The sequence below is a fragment of the Canis aureus genome, chromosome 7, assembly GCF_053574225.1.
Source record: "Canis aureus isolate CA01 chromosome 7, VMU_Caureus_v.1.0, whole genome shotgun sequence".
Lineage (NCBI taxonomy): Eukaryota > Metazoa > Chordata > Mammalia > Carnivora > Canidae > Canis > Canis aureus.
In genome coordinates, this window is record NC_135617.1 from 55,092,302 (window position 1) to 55,113,006 (window position 20,705).

The following is a 20,705-nucleotide window of genomic DNA, read 5'->3' on the forward strand; positions in this document are numbered from 1 at the left end:
ATACAAGCATCCATCCAAAAACTGAAAAGAAGTCAAATACAAAAGCTAACCTTGCACCTAAAGGAGCTGGAGAAGGAACAGCAAATAAAACCTTCACCCAGCAGAAGAAGACAGTGAATGAAGATTCAAATAGAACTCAATGAAATTGAGACCAGAAGAACTGTGGAACAGATCAACAAAATCAGGAGTTGGTTCTTTGAAAGAATTAATTCTTTGAAAGAATTAATAAGATAGATAAACATTAACCAGCCTTATTAAAAAGAAGAGAGAAAAGACTCAAATTAATAAAATCATGAATGAGAAAGGAGAGATCACCACCAAGACCAAGAATATACAAACGATTTTTAAAACTTATTATGAAACTTATTATGAGCAGCTATATGCCAATAAATTAGGCAGACTAGAAGAAATGGATGCAATTTGGAAACCCACAAACTACCAAAACTGGAACAGGAAGAAATAGAAAACCTGAACAGGCCGATAACCAGGGAGGAAATTGAAGCACTCATCAAAAACCTCCCAAAACACAGAGTCCAGGGCCAGATGGCTTCCCAGGGGAATTCTATCAAACGTTTAAAGAAGAAACCATACCTATTCTACTAAAGCTATTCCAAAAGATAAAAAGAGACAGAGTACTTCCAAACTCGTTCCATGAGGCCAGCATCACCTTAATTCCAAAACCAAAGACCCCACCAAAAAGGAGAACTATAGACCAATATCCTTGATGAACACAGATGCAAAAATTCTCAACAAGATACAAGCCAATAGGATCCAACAATACATTAAGAAGATTATTCACCATGACCAAGTGGGATTTATCCCCAGGATGCAAGGCTGGTTCGACACTCCTAAAGCAATCAATGTGATTGATCATATCAGCAAGAGAAAAAACAAGAACCATATGATCCTCTCAATAGATGCAGAGAAAGCATTGGACAAAATACAGCATCCATTTCTGATCAAAACTCTTCAGAGTGTAGGGATAGAGGGAACATTCCTCAGCATCTGTAAAGCCATCTACACAAAGCCCAGAGCAAATATCATTCTCAATGGGGAAACACTGGGAGCCTTTCCCTTAAGAACAGGAACACGACAGGGATGTCCACTCTCACCACTGCTATTCAACATACTATTAGAGGTCCTAACCTTAGCAATCAGACAACAAAAAGACATTAAAGACATTCAAACTGGCAAAGAATTCAAACTCTCCCTCTTTGCAGATGACACGATACCATACATAGAAAACCCAAAAGACTCCACCCCAAGATTGCTAGAACTCATACAGCATTCAGCAGTGTGGCAGGATACAGTATCAATGCCCAGAAATCAGTGGTATTTCTCTACACTAACAATGAGACTGAAGAAAGAGAAGTTAAGGAGTCAATCCCATTTACAATTGCACCCAAAAGCATAAGATACCTAGGAATAAACCTAACCAAAGAGGTAAAGGATCTATACCCTAAAAACTACAGAACCCTTCTGAAAGAAATTGAGGAAGACACAAAGAGATGGAAAAATATTCCATGCTCATGGATTGGCAGAATTAATATTGTGAAAATGTAAATGTTACCCAGGGCAATTTACACGTTTAATGCAATCCCTATCAAAATACCATGGATTTTCTTCAGAGAGTTGGAATAAATCATCTTAAGATTTGTGTGGAATCAGAAAAGACCCCAAATAGCCAGGGGAATATTAAAAAAGAAAACCATAGCTGGGGGCATCACAATGCCAGATTTCAGGTTGTACTACAAAGCTGTGGTCATCAAAACAGTGTGGTACTGGCACAAAAACAGATACATAGACCAATGGAACAGAATAGAGAATCCAGAAGAGGATCCCCAACTCTATAGTCAACTAATATTCGACAAAGGAGGAAAGACTATCCACTGGAAAAAAGACAGTCTCTTCAATAAATGGTGCTGGGAAAATTGGACATCCACATGCAGAAGAATGAAACTAGACCACTCTCTTTCACCATACACAAAGATAAACTCAAAATGGATGAAAGATCTAAATGTGACACAAGATTCCATCAAAATCCTAGAGGAGAACACAGGCAACACCCTTGTGAACTTGGCCACAGTAACTTCTTGCAAGATACATCCACGAAGGCAAGAGAAACAAAAGCAAAAATGAATTATTGGGACTTCATCAAGATAAAAAGCTTCTGCACAGCAAAAAGAAACAGTCAACAAAGCTCAAAGACAACCTACAGAATGGGAGAAGATATTTGTAAATGACCTATCAGATAAAGGGCTAGTATCCAAGATCTATAAAGAACTTATTAAACTCAACACCAAAGAAACAAACAATCCAATCATGAAATGGGCAAAAGATATGAACAGAAATTTCACAGACAAAGACATCGACATGGCCAACAAGCACATGAGAAAATGCTCTGCATCACTGGCCATCAGGGAAATACAAATCAAAACCACAAGGAGATACCACCTCACACCAGTGAGAATGGGGCAAATTAACAAGGCAGGAAACCACAAATGTTGGAGAGGATGCGGAGAAAAGGGAACCCTCTTGCACTGTTGGTGGGAATGTGAACTGGTGCAGCCACTCTGGAAAACTATGTGGAGGTTCCTCAAAGAGTTAAAAATAGATCTGCCCTACGACCCAGCAATTGCACTGCTGGGGATTTACCCCAAAGATATAGATGCAGTGAAAAGCAGGGACACCTGCACCCCAATATTTATAGCAGCAATGTCCATAATAGCCAAACTGTGGAAGGAGCCTCGGTGTCCATCGAAAGATGAATGGATAAAGAAGATGTGGTTTATGTATACAATGGAATATTACTCAGCCATTAGAAATGACGAATACCCACCATTTGCTTCAGTATGAGTGGAACTGGAGGGTATTATGCTGAGTGAAATAAGTCAATCGGAAAAGGGCAAACATTGTATGGTCTCATTCATTTTGGGAATATAAAAATTAGTGAAAGGGAATAAAGAGAAAGAAGAGAAAATGAGTGAAAATATCAGTGAGGGTGACAAAACATGAGAGACACCTAACTCTGGGAAATGAACAAGGGGTAGTGGAAGGGGAGGTGGGTGGGCAGTTGGAGTGACTGGCTGACAGGCACTGAGGGGGGCACTTGGCGGAATGAGCGCTGGGTGTTATGCTATATGTTGGCAAATTGAACTCCAATTTAAAAAAATTTTTTTTAAAAAGTATCAAGAAAGAACCCAGGAGAAATCTGGCATTTTGTCATTAAAGGTTATTAAGCTACATTTGCCAAAACCAACATAAAAATTTTGAGTCAGGCTTATTGTGATTTTTTAATTGATTAAACATTGGTAAATAAATGAAATTAACAAATTCTACCAGTACAAATTAAATTTATTGTTGAATTTCAGTTTCCTTAATTTGACATTTATTTCCTTCACACGCATAAAGTTCTGTAAGATTACTGATCACTTATTTTCTTCTTAAACCTCTGCTACACCTTTGGCTTTCAGGACATCAGTCTCTCTTGTTTTCTTAGGTGTATCTAATTTTTCTACTTCTGCTTTATCCTGTAAAAACAGTTCCCTGCCCCTTTTCAAAATATATATTGTGTTGGAGCTACCTTCACCACCTGTATAACCTCAACTGATTGCTTTATGACTTCGAGTTTGCATCCCTCCCTGAAATGCAAACTTGTAATGCCCACTGGACAGTTCCACCTGCATATTTCATAGGTATCTCAGACTCAAGCTCATTGTCTCCCTTCCTTTGTTAATACTCCTTTTCATCTGTATTGCTTATCTCAGTGGCAAGGAGCAGGCAAATGAAAACCTTCTGGTTCCCCTGGTTACCTTCCTCTCATTGTCATTCATCTTCCATATATAGCAATGCCCATGTTCTGCTGAATGTCCTTATTGTCTTTTTTCCATCCCCTGACTTTCATCCCCCAAAGCAGACAGTTCAAGAATTCATATTTTCTAATCTAGACTATTGAAATATTAAATAACTTGAATCTTATTTGTCCCTCACAATTCTGCTAAAGTGATTTTCCCAAGACATACAACTTATTATATTTCTTCTCTGACAAAATCATTAAAACCTCCTTAAAATGACATAGAAGTCTGTGATCTAGCCCCTGACCATCTTACTGAAACAGTATCTCCCATCATTCTGTGTCCCATCATCATTATACACATACATGTGTACATCATGCTGCAGCTTGTTAAACCACTTGACTAGTTCAGTTCCCAAGCACCTTATTTTATTCCCTCTGACTTTTGTTACTTTTTTCCCTGTCTCCTTCCATCACACAAAATTCTTTCCAGGAGCGTAAACTCACACATATTAAATCTTAAATAAAATACTACCAAGTCAAAGCAAAGAATATATTAAACAATTACAACACTGAAAAGGACGCATTTACACCAGAAGAAAAAAAAGATAGTTTATTATTTAAAAAAATTAACATCACATAATGGGTCAAAGGAAAATACAGATATAATTCTAAAAGACATTTAATGGTATTTAATATTCTTTATTAGCAAATAATTCTACTGTTACCTGTGAATTTCACTATTTTACCCACTAATCTGTAACCTTAAAAGGGACACACAAGGGGCAAGTGAGTGGTGTAGTTGGTTAAGCAACCTACTCTTGGTTTTGGCTCAGGTCATGATCTCAGGGTTGTGAGATCAGGCACCACATTAGGCTCCTCACTCAACACAGAGTCAGCTTGGGTTTCTCTCTCCCTCCTTTCTGCCCCTCCCCCCTAAAATAAATAATTAAAAAAAAAAAAAACAAAAGGGGCACACAAAAGGATGTCTTGCTCATTATCCCTGATTTTTTCCAGCAAATAAGAAGCACTTAATATGTCTGAGTTGGCCAATAGATACATGAAAAGATGCCCAACAACATTAATCATCAGGGGAGTGCAAATCAAAACCACAAAACCACAATGAGATATAATCTCACATCTTTAGAATTTATTATCAGAAAGAAAAATAAGTGTTGATGAAGATATGAAAAAAAAGGGGAACCTTGTGCACCATTGAGAATGTAGATCAGTGTGGTCACTCTGGAAAACAGTAGGGAGGTTCCTCTATTTTTAAGTAGAACTACCTTATGATCGAACAATTCCACTTCTGGGTATTAATTTAAAAAAATTAAAACACTAACTTGAAAAGATATATGCACCTTTATGTTTATTATAGCATTATTCACAGCAAGCAAGGTATGGAAACAACTGAAGTGTCCAATGATGAATGAATGGATAAGGAAAATATAGCAAATATACACAATGGACTACTATTTAGCCTTAAAAAAGAAAGAAATCTTGCCATTCTCAACATTCATGAATGGACTTTGAGGGGTATTATACAAAGTGAAATAAGTCAGACCAAAAAACACAAATACCATATTATCTCACTTCTGTGTAGAATCTTTAAAAAAATTGTTTTTCATGAGCTCATGTAAATAGAGAGCAAACTGGTGATTGCCCAAGGCAGAGGTAGGTGTGGGCAAAATTGGTGAAAGGGATCAAAGGTACAAATTTCTAATTGTAAAATGAATAGGTCATGAATAGGGATACAATGCACAGAATGGTTACCGTAGCTATTAATACCGTATTGCTTATTTGAAAGTAGCTAGGACTGTGGATCTTGAAAATTCTTATTACAAGAAAAAAAATTTGTAACTATCTATGATGACAAACTTATTGTGATAATCATTTTGCCACATACGATGATCAAATTATTATGTTGTGCACCTGAAACTAACATGTTGTGTTAATTAATTAATTAATTGGGAGATGAATAAATACCTTCAAAATATTAATTGAATTTATGAATTCAATATATTAGGAAGAAATATAATTTTAACAAAGGATTGTCACATACTTTTCATATTTTATACTAAAATAAATTCTAGAGAAAGAATTTAAATGTCATAATCCAAAAAGAACAAATATATACATTTTGAATATGTGCCATAAAATCAGGAATATGTTAATAAGTGTAAAGTTAATGGAAAAAATAACAAAACAGGACAGCCCCAGTGGCCCAGCAGTTTAGTGCCACCTTCAGCCCAGGGTGTGATCCTGGAGACCCGGGTACGAGTCCCACATCAGGCTTCCTGCATGGCTCCTGCTTCTCTCTCTGCCTGTGTCTCTGCCTCTCACTGTCTCTGTGTCTTTCATGAATAAATAAATAAAATCATTTTAAAAAATAACAAAAACATAACAAAACAGAAGAACAGTATATTTACCATGTGAAAGTTCAAGGTGTAATTACTAAAACAGCAAAACAAACAAAAACAAAAAAACATATAAACTGCAAAAAATATTTTCCCTGCAAATACTAAAAAGGTTAGATATCTTTAATATGTAAATCGTTCAAACAAATAATAAAAGCTGATCAATTAAGAGTATCCAAAGATATGAATAGACAATTCACAAAAGAAAGATTTTAAAACAATAAAATGTGAAAAGTTCAACTTCAATAATCATTTGTCTAATCGATATTTGTTGAAGACCTGCATGTGCCATATCTGCAATGATAAATATTGCATCAGTATTCCAGTGTCAAGAAACTGGTATTAAACAGATCAACAAAAATCTTTGTAGTATTCCAAGTGACAATGAGGTGTTCAAAGCACTGACATTTGAAGAGGGCAGGATTGTTATGGTGTAATCAGGGTAGACCTCTCTCGTAAGATGTGTGGCTATTATCAATTTATTGACTCTCAGCTCTAAATCCATATCGTTTGCTCTCTGTTGCACTACTTTATCTCTTTATCTCTGTTCCTTTCCTGGGTGCTCTGTCTCAGACTAAAAGGTAGACCTTACCTTCATTAAATCTGATATTTCTATGTTACTTCAAATTTCTTTTAGCCCTCTCAGGTGCTAAAGTAGAAACCCATAATACTAGTTTTTACAGTAGACATTAGGTTATCTAACAGATACATCATTTTTAGATTATAGTTGAAATAAAATACAAAATATGAAAATTCATGTAAACAAGTTATTGTCCATAAGAAAATTTCCGCAGAAATATGTGAGGATGGTGGAGCACCTGGGTGGCTCAATCAGTTAAGCATCTGACTCTTGATTTTTTGCCCAGGTCATGATCTCTGGGTTGTGGGATCAAGCCCCATGTCAGGTTCTGCACTGGGCATGGAACCTGCTTGGGATTCTTTCTCTCCCTCACCTACTTTCTCTCCCTCTAAAAAAAAAAAGAAGAAAGAAAGAGAGAAAGAAAAAGAAGGAAAGAAAAAGAAAGAAAGAAAGAAAGAAAGAAAGAAAGAAAGAAAGAAAGAAAGAAGAAAGAAGGAAGGAAGGAAGGAAGGAAGGAAGGAAGGAAGGAAGGAAGGAAGGAAGGAAGGAAGGAAGGAAGGAAAAAGAAGAAAGAAAAGAAAGAAAGAAAGAAAGAAAGAAAGAAAGAAAGAAAGAAAGAAAGAAAGAATATGTGAGGATGATTGGTGAGAAAGTATTGGACTTAGGGTAAAAAGTGTTTGATTTGGATCTCAATTCTTCCACTTACTAGTTACGTGGCTTTGAACAGTCTGCACCTATCTCTCAGGGCTAAGTGGCACATCCCAAGCACCCTAAGAACAGTTTGGTTGTCTAAGATACTAAAGTTTACCTCTTAGTTTCATTTCCCCCATTCCTTCCTATTTTCTATTCTAGGGGAAAACAAACCTTAGTTTTGCTTTTTTTCTTCTTATTCTCATTGGGTTTATAGGTCATCCAGCAGCCATTTGTGAAGAATAGTTTTTGATGCCATTTCAGTCCTAGTTTTCAGTTGATTGCTTAGCAATCAACTGAAAACTAGGACTGAAATGTTGCACGATATGATTTCCTTTTCTATTTTTTAAGTTTCTCAACACACCTAACCTGGACCATAAAGTCTCATGTCTCCTCTGTCACCTACTCACCACAAGATTTTTTATGGGAGCACTATGGTATCCCTATACTACTTATAAAAACATATCTATTGCACATGATGCTTTTCAAGAAATTGTCTCAGTATTATAAGTAGTATTGTCTATACTTAACAAATTAAAAAATGAAATAAAATAATACTGGGAACCTAAAGTAAGAGTTACAAATAGCATAGACCATAAAATCAGACACATAGGGTCAGAAATCTTACTCTAAATTATAAATCATGTGATTTCAGACTAATTTCTATTAGCTTCAATTTCATCTTCAGGGAAAAAGATGGATAACAATAATAACCCTACCCTTGTGGGACTGTTGCAAAAAAAACAATAGCATAAGTAAGGAAAGCTCTTCTACCATTTATATTATCATAGTCTGCAAATTGTAAATACTTACTGGCATTTAAGGATTTGTCTTGAAGCAAAAGTATGAAAAAGGAGAGAAATCTTCTATATGTTATAATTTGTCATAAGGAAAGTTCGCTCCTACTCAAAGATTACTGTACCATAGCTTGATTTTTCCCAATACATAGTACTTTGTCTTCAAATATAGAAAGCCTGGCCTCTCGGGACCCTGGGTAGCTCATTCAGTTAAGCGTCTGACTCTTGCTTTTAGCTCAGGCATGATCTCAGGGTCATGAAATCGAATCCTGAGTTGGCTCTCCATTCAGCCGGAGTCTCCTTGGGATTCTCTCCTTCTCCCTCTCCCTCTCCCTCTTCCCCTCCCCATTGTGCTCGCTCTCTCTGTCTCTCTCTCTCTCCCTCTAAAAGTAAATCTTTAAATAAATAAATATTTAAAAGAAAAAGAAAAGAAAGCCTTGCTGCTAAAACACAGAAGATATTTGAAGAAGATTTAAGCCAAGAGAGAAAGTGACAGGAAGAAGAAAGCTGGAGGATAAATATTCTATCTTCTTTCCCTTGGGTGTGCTCTTCTGATGGGGTGATTCATACAGTATCTCTTTGCAGATATCACTCAAGACCAACCAACTGCACTTGCAACAGAACTCTTGCCAGCTTAGTGAGGCACTTGTTCACATGTGCCTTCCCTCTCTCCTTGTCTCTCCTATCACCCTCATTCCTGCTTCCATGAAATTGTGCTCTGCAATAAACTTAACACGTAAGCTCTTGCCTCAGGCTCTGCTTGCCAAAGAACCTGAGCGAAGACGATACGCTAAAATAAAATCTATGGAGAAAATATTATGCAGTGGGACCAAAATGCACTCGTACTTTTTATAGTAGAACTAGGACTATATATTTCTCAACTTTGTGTTAATTATTACCTTTCTTTCCAATGGCCTACAAGTTCAGTCTTCAGTTGGGTAGAGACCCCAGGGTACTCATCTTTCTCAATCATGGGATGTGAGATCTTTGGAGACTAGAAAACTAGATTCTATCCTAGTACCATATAGTAAATGTGATTAAACATAGGAGGATAAAATTACTGATATCTCATTCCCAATTTATCCCCATAATTAACTGTTTCATTTTTCACCCGACTTCTCACATAGAAAGCTCAGAGTGATCCTTTATTCTTTTTATTTTTCTTTTTTCTTTTTTTTTTTCTCAGAATATAAAATTCCATGAGGAATCCATCCCCACCACAAACTCATAAATTCATATACAGGTGATACTTTGACTCCTATAACAATGTTATAATATGACTCACTGCATTTTTTTACTGCACAAGGATTTGCAAAGAAGCCAAAAGTTGGTTTTTTGCCTCTTAGCCCAATACCTTCCTCAAAGTTATAAAAAGGTTGAGGCCAAAGAAGGAAAGATGTTTCTCTGGATAGTTGCTAAAGTGTTATATAACATCCACCATGCCCTCCCCCTCCCAACCCATGCCCACAACAGGATGAGGTCGCTTCCCTCCTCCTTCGGTTCAATCTTAAGAAAGACTGGACTTCTCCTCTGGAGTTTCTTGAGCTCAAAGGTATATACTAGTTACATGCCAGAAAAAAAAAAAAAGAAAGAAAGAAAAGAAAAAGATATGACTGGCTAGCTAGCGGCCTGGCTAATAAAGAGGGCAACTTCTGTGATTTGCACAGGAAAAGGATAAATGAATGTTTCTAAGGAAACTGTCCTGTGGCCTTTTTAAGCTGACTTGTTCAGCTCTAGGGCTGGAGACCTTAACAGAGTAAATCCCAAAAGAGTGGTATACTGAAAACCAGAGACTGAGGGAAGAATCAAAACTGGACATCTGAGGGAAAGCATTATCTTTATCAGCAAGTCTTAATCTTAAAAATGCAGGGGAATCACCTGAGCAAGGACTTGTTAAAACCACAGCTTGCTGGGTTTCACCCCTAAAGTTTGACTCAGTAGGTCTGAGGTGAGATCTGAGAATTTGTATTTCTAATGAATCTCCAGGAGATGCTAATGCTGCTAGTTCAGGACTATACTTGGAGAACCACTGACCTAGTTTAAAAGAAAGACAGGAGAGATCCTCAAACAAAAGGCAGGCTCCCCACCAAGACCTGGGAGTGGGTGAGAGTGAAGAGAAGAAAGTGAAGAGATAAAATCTCAGTGCTCAAAACAAGTTGATTTCTTGCTCACATAAAGTCAAATCAGATGGGGTTGGATACGGGATAAATAAAGTTAATGAACAGAGGGCTTAGTCTTCAGTCATTCAAGCATCCAAACACGGAAACTTTGCCACCTTCAGGTGGCTTCTTTATTCTGGATGTGGACATCCAACCAGCACATGAGAGAACAGATCAGAGGATCATGCAAGAAATTTTTATGAGGCAAGCCTGGATTCCTACACCCATTGCTAAGAATTTAGTCATGCAAGGTCTCCTTACCTAGATGCAAGGAGAGTGGGGCCATGTAGTCCCTGACAGGACAGCCCCACCTCAGCAATGTATGCTGGAGAGTAAGAATCTCCAGTGGACATTTAGCAGTCTCTGCTACCAAACCCCCTTTCCATTGCAGGCTCCTAGCCTTAAGGAGTCTGAGTCCAGCTTTAAAGGGAATGTATAGCTAATTACTAAAGTGAATGTAACTAAGAGTAACCAAAGGACTGTTTACCTGAGTGACAAGAAAAAAATTATGAGACCTATTCAGGATAGGGACAAGAGGATGAAGTAGTGTGTTTGCAGGGGCACTCATGAAAGAAAATAAAGTTGCGGTTTTAAGATCACAGAGTTTCTCTCTTTAAATATACGATACTGCTTTTTTAGAGAAGAAGCAAATTTTTAAGTGAAATAAATATAAAGATTTCATAATTTCACATTTGTATAGCTTGATGTTCTTTATCTCTCATTCTGAAAGCAGATGACAAATCTACTTTTCAAGGATGAAAGCTTGCTATTGTTGAGGGTATCTTCACCCTTCTACTGCAACTCCAAAAACAGAAACGTTCCACATGATAGCTGCAAATTTCTTGCCTTAATTTTAAGGTGATTACACTTAATGCAAACGTACTCATTCATTTGCCTGTTTGCCATGAAGTGAAATTACTGCCTGTGATATCTCATAATTCATGAAGTTGGAGAGTCAAGCCATTTACTTGACTTCTAGTGATAACTCTTTTAAGCTGTCCCAAAGCAAATTAACTAATATACAATGCTACTTACTCAAAGGGAGAAAGAAAAACAAGAAAAAGAAACATCCTTCACTGTCTTTCATTAATTGCATCAATCAGGACACACAAGGCAGCATCTTTCTCTATCATCTGGTCTTTCTGATGATAAATTCATCAGAATATTTAACAGAATGACAAATTCATTCCAAAATTCATGTGAGCTGAATTTTCTCTCTGTAGTTGATTCTGACCAGTTCTATCACCAGCCATCCATCGCTTCAGTTTTTACTCTTCATGCCTGCCTGCTTCTGAATGGGGCAAATCATCAGGAAAAGAAGCCAAAGGATTGTGAATCATCTCAATGACCTGTTGCACATGCTTTTGACACATCATAACTATTTCAAGGTGTTAACATGTCTGTACCTTCGCTGTCATATTCAAGATCTCTCCATGTGGTGCACATCTACAAAAAGCAGCTTAAGATCTTTTATCTTTCTCTTCTCATTTTATATTTCCGGGGCTCCTTATCAAAATATCTGAAAGGTCTAGGAAGTTAACAAGGATAGACATATTGAGTTTTCTCAGTTCATTCTCATGACAAACAGCATAGGATGAAGCTGTTTGATGTCCTGTCTGCAGGGCAGATAAGATCACCACATTGGAACTGATGCCAAACATCATGTAATTCTTTCTTATTGGAAGTGTAGGCTTGACAGGCCTTGCTGAGTGTTTCCATCTGTATATTCCTTGATGTACTGCATCAGAGACGGTAGAAGGCCGCTCACTTGCTGTGGCTCACCCATCGTGGAAAAGCCAGAACTCCAGCTTTCTCTTTACACTGGTAGCCGCCTTGGTCACCACTGCCAACATCTGATCTCTGGCCTCCTCCTCCAAGAAGAAGCCACTGATGCTTTTTAAAAATTCCTTTCTTTTACTCACATGCTACATCCAGTCTATCAGTAAATCATGTTGACTTTCCCTGCAAGATAATTCCCAGTTTAATCCATTTTCTTCCAACCTTGCTGCCATAAACCTACACTAAACCACTATCATCTCTTGGCCTGTCACTGCAATAAACCTCTAACTGTCTCTCTGCTTTCATTCTTGTACTCTACCTCCTGATTCATTCTGCATATGGAGTCATACCTTAACTTAGTTAATATCACATTATTCCACTTTCAACAGTTTCTCATATTTTATAAAATAAATCAAACCCCTCTTTCTTCTTTTCTTCATCTACCATGCTTTCCTCCTCTAACTTAGGTCTGAGCATAGTGATCAAAGCCCACAGTAAAACAATTTTATTGCAACTGAAAACAGTTAGGTATTTTATTCAAATTATAGCAGAATATTTTCTTCTGGAATTCTAAATATCCAAACAATAAAACTTCATGAGGTCAAGAATGAGAGGCAAATTTGAAAAAGCTTGTTAAAAATGTTTAGTCAATAAATATCTGAATTATCATATTTTAAAGTAGTTGAATTATTAAGTTGGAATTATTTTAGTAGTTTCAACAATTATTTGAATTATTAACAAGATATAGAGTGTATCAGGGCAGATAGTCTCAGAAATAGGAAAGTGATATGTATTCAAGAGTAGACAATGCATTCTTCCAAAAATATCATTTTCTCGGTATGTATTTGCCTTCTTTTTGGCTTTTCTTCTTTTTTGCTTTAGTTAATTTTCCTCAAGTGTTCTTCCTTTTCTTTGTTCCTTAATGACACTTTTGTAACAATAGGGTCTCAAACTTTTGTGTCCAAATTTAGTCATTCCACCAATATTTATGGCTTCCTTACTCCATGCCAAGCACCAGTCTAGGAGCTGAGAATGGTACAAGACCCACATGGTTTCTTTTTTTTTTTTTTTTTTAAGATTTTTTTTTTTTTTTTAATTTTTTATGATAGTCACAGAGAGAGAGAGAGGCAGAGGGAGAAGCAGGCTCCATGCACCAGGAGCCCGATGTGGGATTTGATCCTGGGTCTCTAGGATCGCGCCCTGGGCCAAAGGCAGGCGCCAAACCGCTGCGCCACCCAGGGATCCCCCCACATGGTTTCTAAGTAATCTTTTGAACAATGTCAAGCACATACTGACATCATATTCATCAATTCATTCGTGGATTAATTTGATCAGTAATAACTGCTGATTATAGAAGTCTCTTTCTGTCCACATGAAAGTACCTTAATAAATCTTGTTGTTGGGATCCCTGGGTGGCGCAGCGGTTTGGCGCCTGCCTCTGGCCCGGGGCGCGATCCTGGAGACCCGGGATCGAATCCCACGTCGGGCTCCCTACATGGAGCCTGCTTCTCCCTCTGCCTGTGTCTCTGCCTCTCTGTCTCTCTCTGTGTGACTGTCATGAATAAATAAATAAAATCTTTAAAAAAAAATAAATAAATCTTGTTGTTATTACCAAGCATCATCTCTTACTGCATTTAGTTGAGCTGCAGAACTGGAAGCTTCAGAGGAGACTAAGGAATAGTAATTTATGATCACAGGGAATGGGGCACACCAGCTAGGAGGCTTATAATCTTGCGATGAGGAGACACTGTAAGTGTACACAGAAAAACAGATGGCATTGCCATTGTTGGGTTGATGCTGACACGAGAGGCAAGCGAGTGTCTGATCTAAGTCATCCTGGTCTTCTCCTTTTGTCCCTCATCTATCTTTATCTCTATGTCTATGTAATTCTATTGCTTTCATTTTTACCCTCCAGCAGTCCAAGGCAAAGCTTGGGATTATTACCAACTTATCCAGATATCTTCTTGTTTACTATTCTTTTTGTTTAATTGCTTTTTAACTTTAGGCAATTAACTAGCAGGCAATTTACAAAAGACGATAAAGACTTATACAAACAGTATAGCAAATTCATACTCTCACAAATTCGCTGTTGCCTTAATTCAAGCTTTAAAAAAAAAAAAGTCAAGATTTTTCTTTTTTTTTTTTTACTTTCTCCTAGACTTTTTGCTTCAATTTCTCAACTTCTCTTTTCTTCCAATAATGCAAACCCTCTGGCTGCAACTTTCTTGCCAAAGCATTACACAAGTGTGAAAATAAACAAATAGGACACATTGCTTAAAGATTGCAAGCCTCAACTCCAGATGTACAATTTGGCATCCAGATTGAGGTAAATTCAACCCTAGGAAACAATCATGCTTTAAACTTCTCTGTATATCATGTTAGGGAGTTAGGACTTTATAATTTTTTTTCCTAGAAAGAACCAAAGAAAACAGAGGTCAGGAGTCTCCCAATTTTGCACAGAATCAAATTATTTTAAGAATAAGGGACATTGGTATATCACTTAACTCTTTGTGTCTCAGTGTTTCCATACTTAAATAAAAGGCTTTGGACTTCAAAATTAATATAATCATCACATGTTGGGGAAGAAAACTATTCTTATACACTCCAAGTTCTTCTGGCTACACTAAGAATTGACATGAGACAGATTAACAGAAATTAAAAACAAAATTTAATTATGTGCACACACAGGCCCATTAATGAGGCTGAGACCTAAGGAAATTACAAAGGCAAGCAATCTATATACATTTTAGACAAAGAAGCAATACATCTGTGAGAAATTAATGGAACAAAGATAACTTATGTTTGGGAATTTTGATCAGTAAAAACATCTAACCAGCATTTAAGTGGTGGTAGTAAATTAATACAAGTGCATGGTTTGTTAATACAGTTTTCGTGACTCTAAATCCCCATTTTGTGGTAATAAGGATTTCTTTTTATCTCCTGATACAGGAATAGTGCCTTTGACATGGGAGACATCGCCTGCTTTTGGAAGACAAAGAGGCTGTCAGAGTGCTCTTCTTGCACCGGCTGTTTCTCAAGTATCTTATAATTCAGAATAGTCAATATGCCAAAGTGGGACACTTTGAGGCTGCTTGCTCTTCGTCTTGACATATGTTATGCTCTCATCATCTACTAAGATGAAAACTGACTCTGAACAACATTGCCCAGAACAACCTTAAAAGCAGCAGTCAACCCTGGACAAAATTATAAAAAGAGAACTGCTTATATGTAATTTTGTTTTGTTTTGTTTGTTTTCACCTGTAGTCTCTGTATCCTTTCAACTATGTATAAATCTATCCCTCTGATCTCTATTAGGGGTTTTGTATTTGGGAGACAAAACATAAAACCTCTCTACAGTCTAACCTAATCATCTCAATAAAGAATCCAATAATATTCACTCACACTAACATTTATGGTACTGTGTTCTTCCTACATTTTATATTTATTTGCATTTTATTTTGTCCTTCCCTTCTCTCTTCATGTCATTAAATGTTAATTGAACCGATGCTATAAGGCATATAGTATGGTACATGCTGTGGACACAGGATAAATGAAATATAATTCCTGCCCTCATATTGTTCGTGTCCTATAAGGAAGCCAGGGTTGTTATCAGTTAATGATGTTAAACTGTGAAATAAAAACAGAAGGGTGGTAGGGAGTGGGAGTGAGTGTGCTTAGAAATATAGAGAAGGGTAACTGACTTTATCTAGGAATTCTGGAGAGTTATTCTGTATGTTGACAAATTGAACACTAATAAAAAATAAATTTATTATTAAAAAAAAAGGAATTCTGGAGAGGTTTCACAAAGAAAACCATATTTAATACTGAAAGGTGTGAGAGAGGTTGTTTACCAGGCAAAGAAATTGTGTTCTGGGGAGTGGAGGTAGCATTGCCAATCAGGGATAAATAAAATAGACAGGGTTAAAACAAAGGTTTTAATACAGTGCTGCCAAAGTGACTCCCCACTGGTCTAACATCAAAGGGCACCAAATAAGTCAGTTTTATTTATCCCTGTTTGAAGAAATTTGAAAAGTTTGAAGGTGGAAATTACTATGAGAAACTCAACCAGTAATCACTTGGGGCAGTGAATACATAGGTTAATTAAATTAAGGATTGATTAAAAAAGGCCAGAGTCACTTGGCTCAACCCCTCACAGGGGATTCAGAGCCTTTTGCACAAGAGTAGGTAAAATGGCCAGGGAGTGGAGAAGAGCTCCCAGGACTCCTGGATACAGGAGTCTCATGAAGTGTAGTCCAAAAGCCCATTGGTGAGGCCCTGTCCAGAACTACAATTAGATAGAACATCAAAATGTAATGATTGATAGGATTATGAAAATTGGAATATTTCAGCAAGATTTTCATTAAAAAGTTGTGTCTCAAAAAAAAAAAAAAAAGTTGTGTCTCCTCTACCTGACTGTCTTATGGGAATGGATATCGTACCATACTGGGCAACAATTCCCTTACTAGTGTTGTAAAACCAAAACCTGTTGAAGTCCTGAAGAGGCCATAGCTAGGAACATAAGGGTCGATGGAATTCAGGTAAAAATTTGTAGGAGAATTGACATGTTTGAACTGGCTTTACGTGAAGTGATTGTATCTTTTTTACCTGATTATATTATGGGAATGAACACTGTATCTGATTGGAGAATACATCCCCATCTGGTATTGTAAAACAGCAGGCATGTAAATCAGCCCTTCAAGCAATGTTTACTGGACATGCTAAATGAGAATTAGTAAAATGATTCAAGCCCACACAGTGTGGAATAATAGTTGGAGCAAAGGTGAAGACAAATTTTCTATGTGATGGCTTATGTGGAGTCTAGAATGCAGTTTAGAACAAAACTCATGAGCACGTTCCAGCCATGGCCATAGGGGCTTTGAAGTCATCCCCAATGACTGAAGAACATAGAGTGATTTTGAAACCTGAAATCGATCAATGATGTCAGAGAAATGCTCTAATGGGGATAGTGGTGTCCAGAAAAGTGTCATAACAATGTGGAAATAGTTTATACAGGATCTTGGTATTGGGAGAATGCAAGAGAGATACTCTAGGAAGGGAGCCTCTTGTCCTCTGGGATGGACTCTGGAACTGTGTGAGGAGCTACTAGATTCCATGGTCCTTTAGCCAATGCCTATAAACAGCTCTTGACCAATTGACAAAGAGTCGCTTGGTTTGTGGATGGATGGCAGTTCCAAAGTGAATGAACAACAGGATCCTGTTTGTAAGTTCACCACTGTGATTGAAGAAGACAAGAAAGATCTGCTTGTTGATCCTAGCAGTGAAATATTTGGTTTTCCTAGCAGTGATGGAAGAACTGAACAGTGAGAAGAGCCCCTATGTTTGGGTTTTTTACTGACTCATGGGCAGTAGTCAATGGCTTAGCCAAGGTGACCGGAATTGACAGCGGATATCCCCTATGTTCCCCTAAGGTGGCCATGTGGGTCTATGAAATAAGTGGATATGGGGGTAAGTACAGAGACGAACTGAATCTAGTCACACTCTGAGGCACGTAATGCCAAGAGGAACTCTCCTGTCTGCCAACAAGAGAGACAGAGACTGCAGATGGTTATGTGGCAGATTCCCTTGTGAGGAGGTCCTGATTGTAGCTGACAAGTCAGACTGATATTGATAGCTTTTGGGCTACAAATGGGTCTTGACAGGAATAGACACTGACTGACTCTCGGCTAGGCTTTGCTTACCCAGTGGATAGATGCAAGTGCTCAGAGTATTATAAAAGAACTGAACAAAAGATATTGCACTAGTTTTGATGGCCAACTGCCATTTCATTTACAGTCCATAAAATCCAACAATGGATAGAGAGATATTCCGCTCAGAGGAGTAGTTAGAGAATTGGAATGAGCAACTAAATCATTGATCATCTAAAATAAGAGATACAGGGTCACCTGGGTAATTCAGTGGTGGAGCATCTGCCTTTGGCTCACTGTGTGATTCCAGGGTCCTGGGATCATGTCCAGCATCAAGTTCCCCACGGGGAGCCTGCTTCTCCCTCTACCTATGTCTCTATCTCTCTCTGTGTGTCTCTCGTGAATAAAAAAAATCTTTTTTAAAAAATAAAATAATATAAAACAAGAGATACCAGTAAAGGACTGATTTACACACCTTCACAATATGTACTCTCTACAAAACTGCCCTGTTAGATTTCTGCCTTTTTCTGGTGGATCTGGGGAGAGGAAGTGGAAAAGGATGTTAGTATGACAATGCAAATCTTGCCAAAGAGGGAGGACTCTGGTATAACAATTTTACTTTTAAAATTATCTTCCCCACATCATCTCAACCTTCTCCCCACCCCTGCCTTGATGTAGTGGTCACAGGACCACGGCTACAACCACAAATGCTAGTAATAGGAATGATTCATAAGGAAGACATGAGTATATGGGTTATGTCATGAGGGAAATTCAATATTACATTAACACCTCAAAAGACATTTAGAACAGGAGATGATATTGTCCCTTAATTTATTATACTAGTAGCCTAAAAGGGTAAGTCGTATTATTACTGAGGCCACTTTTGCTTTTGGAAGCTGACAAGATCAAATGGAAGTCTGCAAACCTGAGTAGCCCTCCCCTAGGAGGCATTTTCATATGATATGATGGTGAACTGGAATAGTTATTAATGACTCAATGAGATTCTAGTAATGTGCCAGTGTCTTTTAACTTCTATTACTGTTTTGCTATAAGGGATCTTTTCTCAAAGACCATGGGATGGACTGTGATATTATGATTTATAGTAAGAAATATGTATTTGGTATTCAACCCCTTCCTGGCAGAGACCTCCTAAAACCCTTGAAATTTCCTAAGTGATGAGAGAAATAAGCGTAACTTGTTATGTTAATAAGGTGACTTTTGGACGCACCTTAGAATAGGGACTGCGATTAGAGGGTTGAAATTTCCTATCGCACTCCCAACCTCCAGGAGGCAATAGGAACTAGTGAATGACCATTGATTTAATCATTCATCCCTATGTAATGAAGGCTTTATAAAACCCCAAAAGGACAGGGTTCAGAGAGCTTCTAGATTGTTGAGCATGTGGCACACACAGAGCATGGAATCTCTTTGTCCTTTCCCCATACTTTGCTCTATGCAGCTCTTCCATATGGCTATTCCTGACTTACAGATCCTTCTATAATAAACCAGTGATCAAGTGAGTAAAATGTTTCTCTGAATTCTGTGAGTTGCTCTAGCAAGTTAAGTCCCTCCAAGGAGAGAGCCCTTGGAGCCTTCAATCTATAACCGGTGGTTAGAAACAGGTGATAACCTGGGCTCACAATCAGCATTCAAAGTGAAAGGGAGTCAGTCTAGTGGCACTGAGACCTTAATCTGTAGAATTAAGAGAATCTGGTGCTATCTCCCCTAGATAGTGGCAGAACTGAATTGAGTTGTAGGATACCCAATTGATATTCAAGAATTGCTTATTGGTGTGAAAAACCGACCACCGTATTTGAATTGGGTGTAGAACACTTAAACTTGCTCAAATGTTGGTTGCCTCATCAGATTTTCCCTATCTCTCCTCCCAACCCCACCAATCCCTCTCTCTCTCTCTTTCTCTTTCTTCTCTCTTTCTCCCTCCCTTCCTCCCAACACACACACACACACACACACTTACTTGCTATTACTATTATTGCTAACATAATATGATAAAATGTTTTATTTGTTAATTGTCTTTCCCACCAAAGTATCATGAAGAGAGCATCTCTGTCTTATTTCATATTGTATCCTGAGCCCTTTGGCTTATGAGCAGTTTTTGAAAGAATGAATAAGGGAATGAAATGAGTGAATTAATGAATGAATTTATTGCATTTTAACTTCAAATCTTTTCCCTCCATGACTTTCTAAAGATTATGGAAGAAGTAAGTTTATATTTGCTCAAAAACTAACAAAAACAGTCCTTGCTTCATTTTGCCTTTAAATTGCCTTTAGATAAATTCAATAATAAGCCTTAACTTTAGTAAATATGAACTGAAATATAGGACTTGTGCATATATTCCTATGATAAAATAAAATACAAATGCATAGAAAAGTGGAATGGAAACTTCACTAGCTTTTTTATTATGGATTTTCTCAATCAAGAGATCCTAAAGCCACCAGATTGTATATAGTTTGATGAGTATATTTAATACTAAGGACAGATCCTCACACAGAATGGTGGCAAACAACTAATGATTCATATTTTGATACCACTTAATGAAGTCGTATGATAAGCAGTAAGTAGCTAAATTATTGTTCAACTTAGTCACCCTTCTACATGATTTTTGTTTGTTTTTTTGTTTCAAGATGAATGTAGCTGAAAAATGCTACACTGACCAATTTTTGGTTCAGTTGTTTTTTTTTCCAATCAAAATAGTGACAGCATCCATAAATGAATGAATTAATAAAAATAGATCCCAGTCTCCATTATCCATTGATACATCAATGCAATATTAATTCTGGATCTCCAAAGCAGATTACTATATTTTAGTAACAGTCTCTTATG

The 20,705-nt window shown here is 37.4% G+C and overlaps 1 pseudogene; it reads right to left on the reverse strand.

Moving 5' to 3' along the window:
• Positions 1 to 7,803: 7,803 nt before the first annotated feature.
• Positions 7,804 to 13,283, reverse strand: LOC144316870 (mediator of RNA polymerase II transcription subunit 7-like; annotated as a pseudogene).
• Positions 13,284 to 20,705: the final 7,422 nt, after the last annotated feature.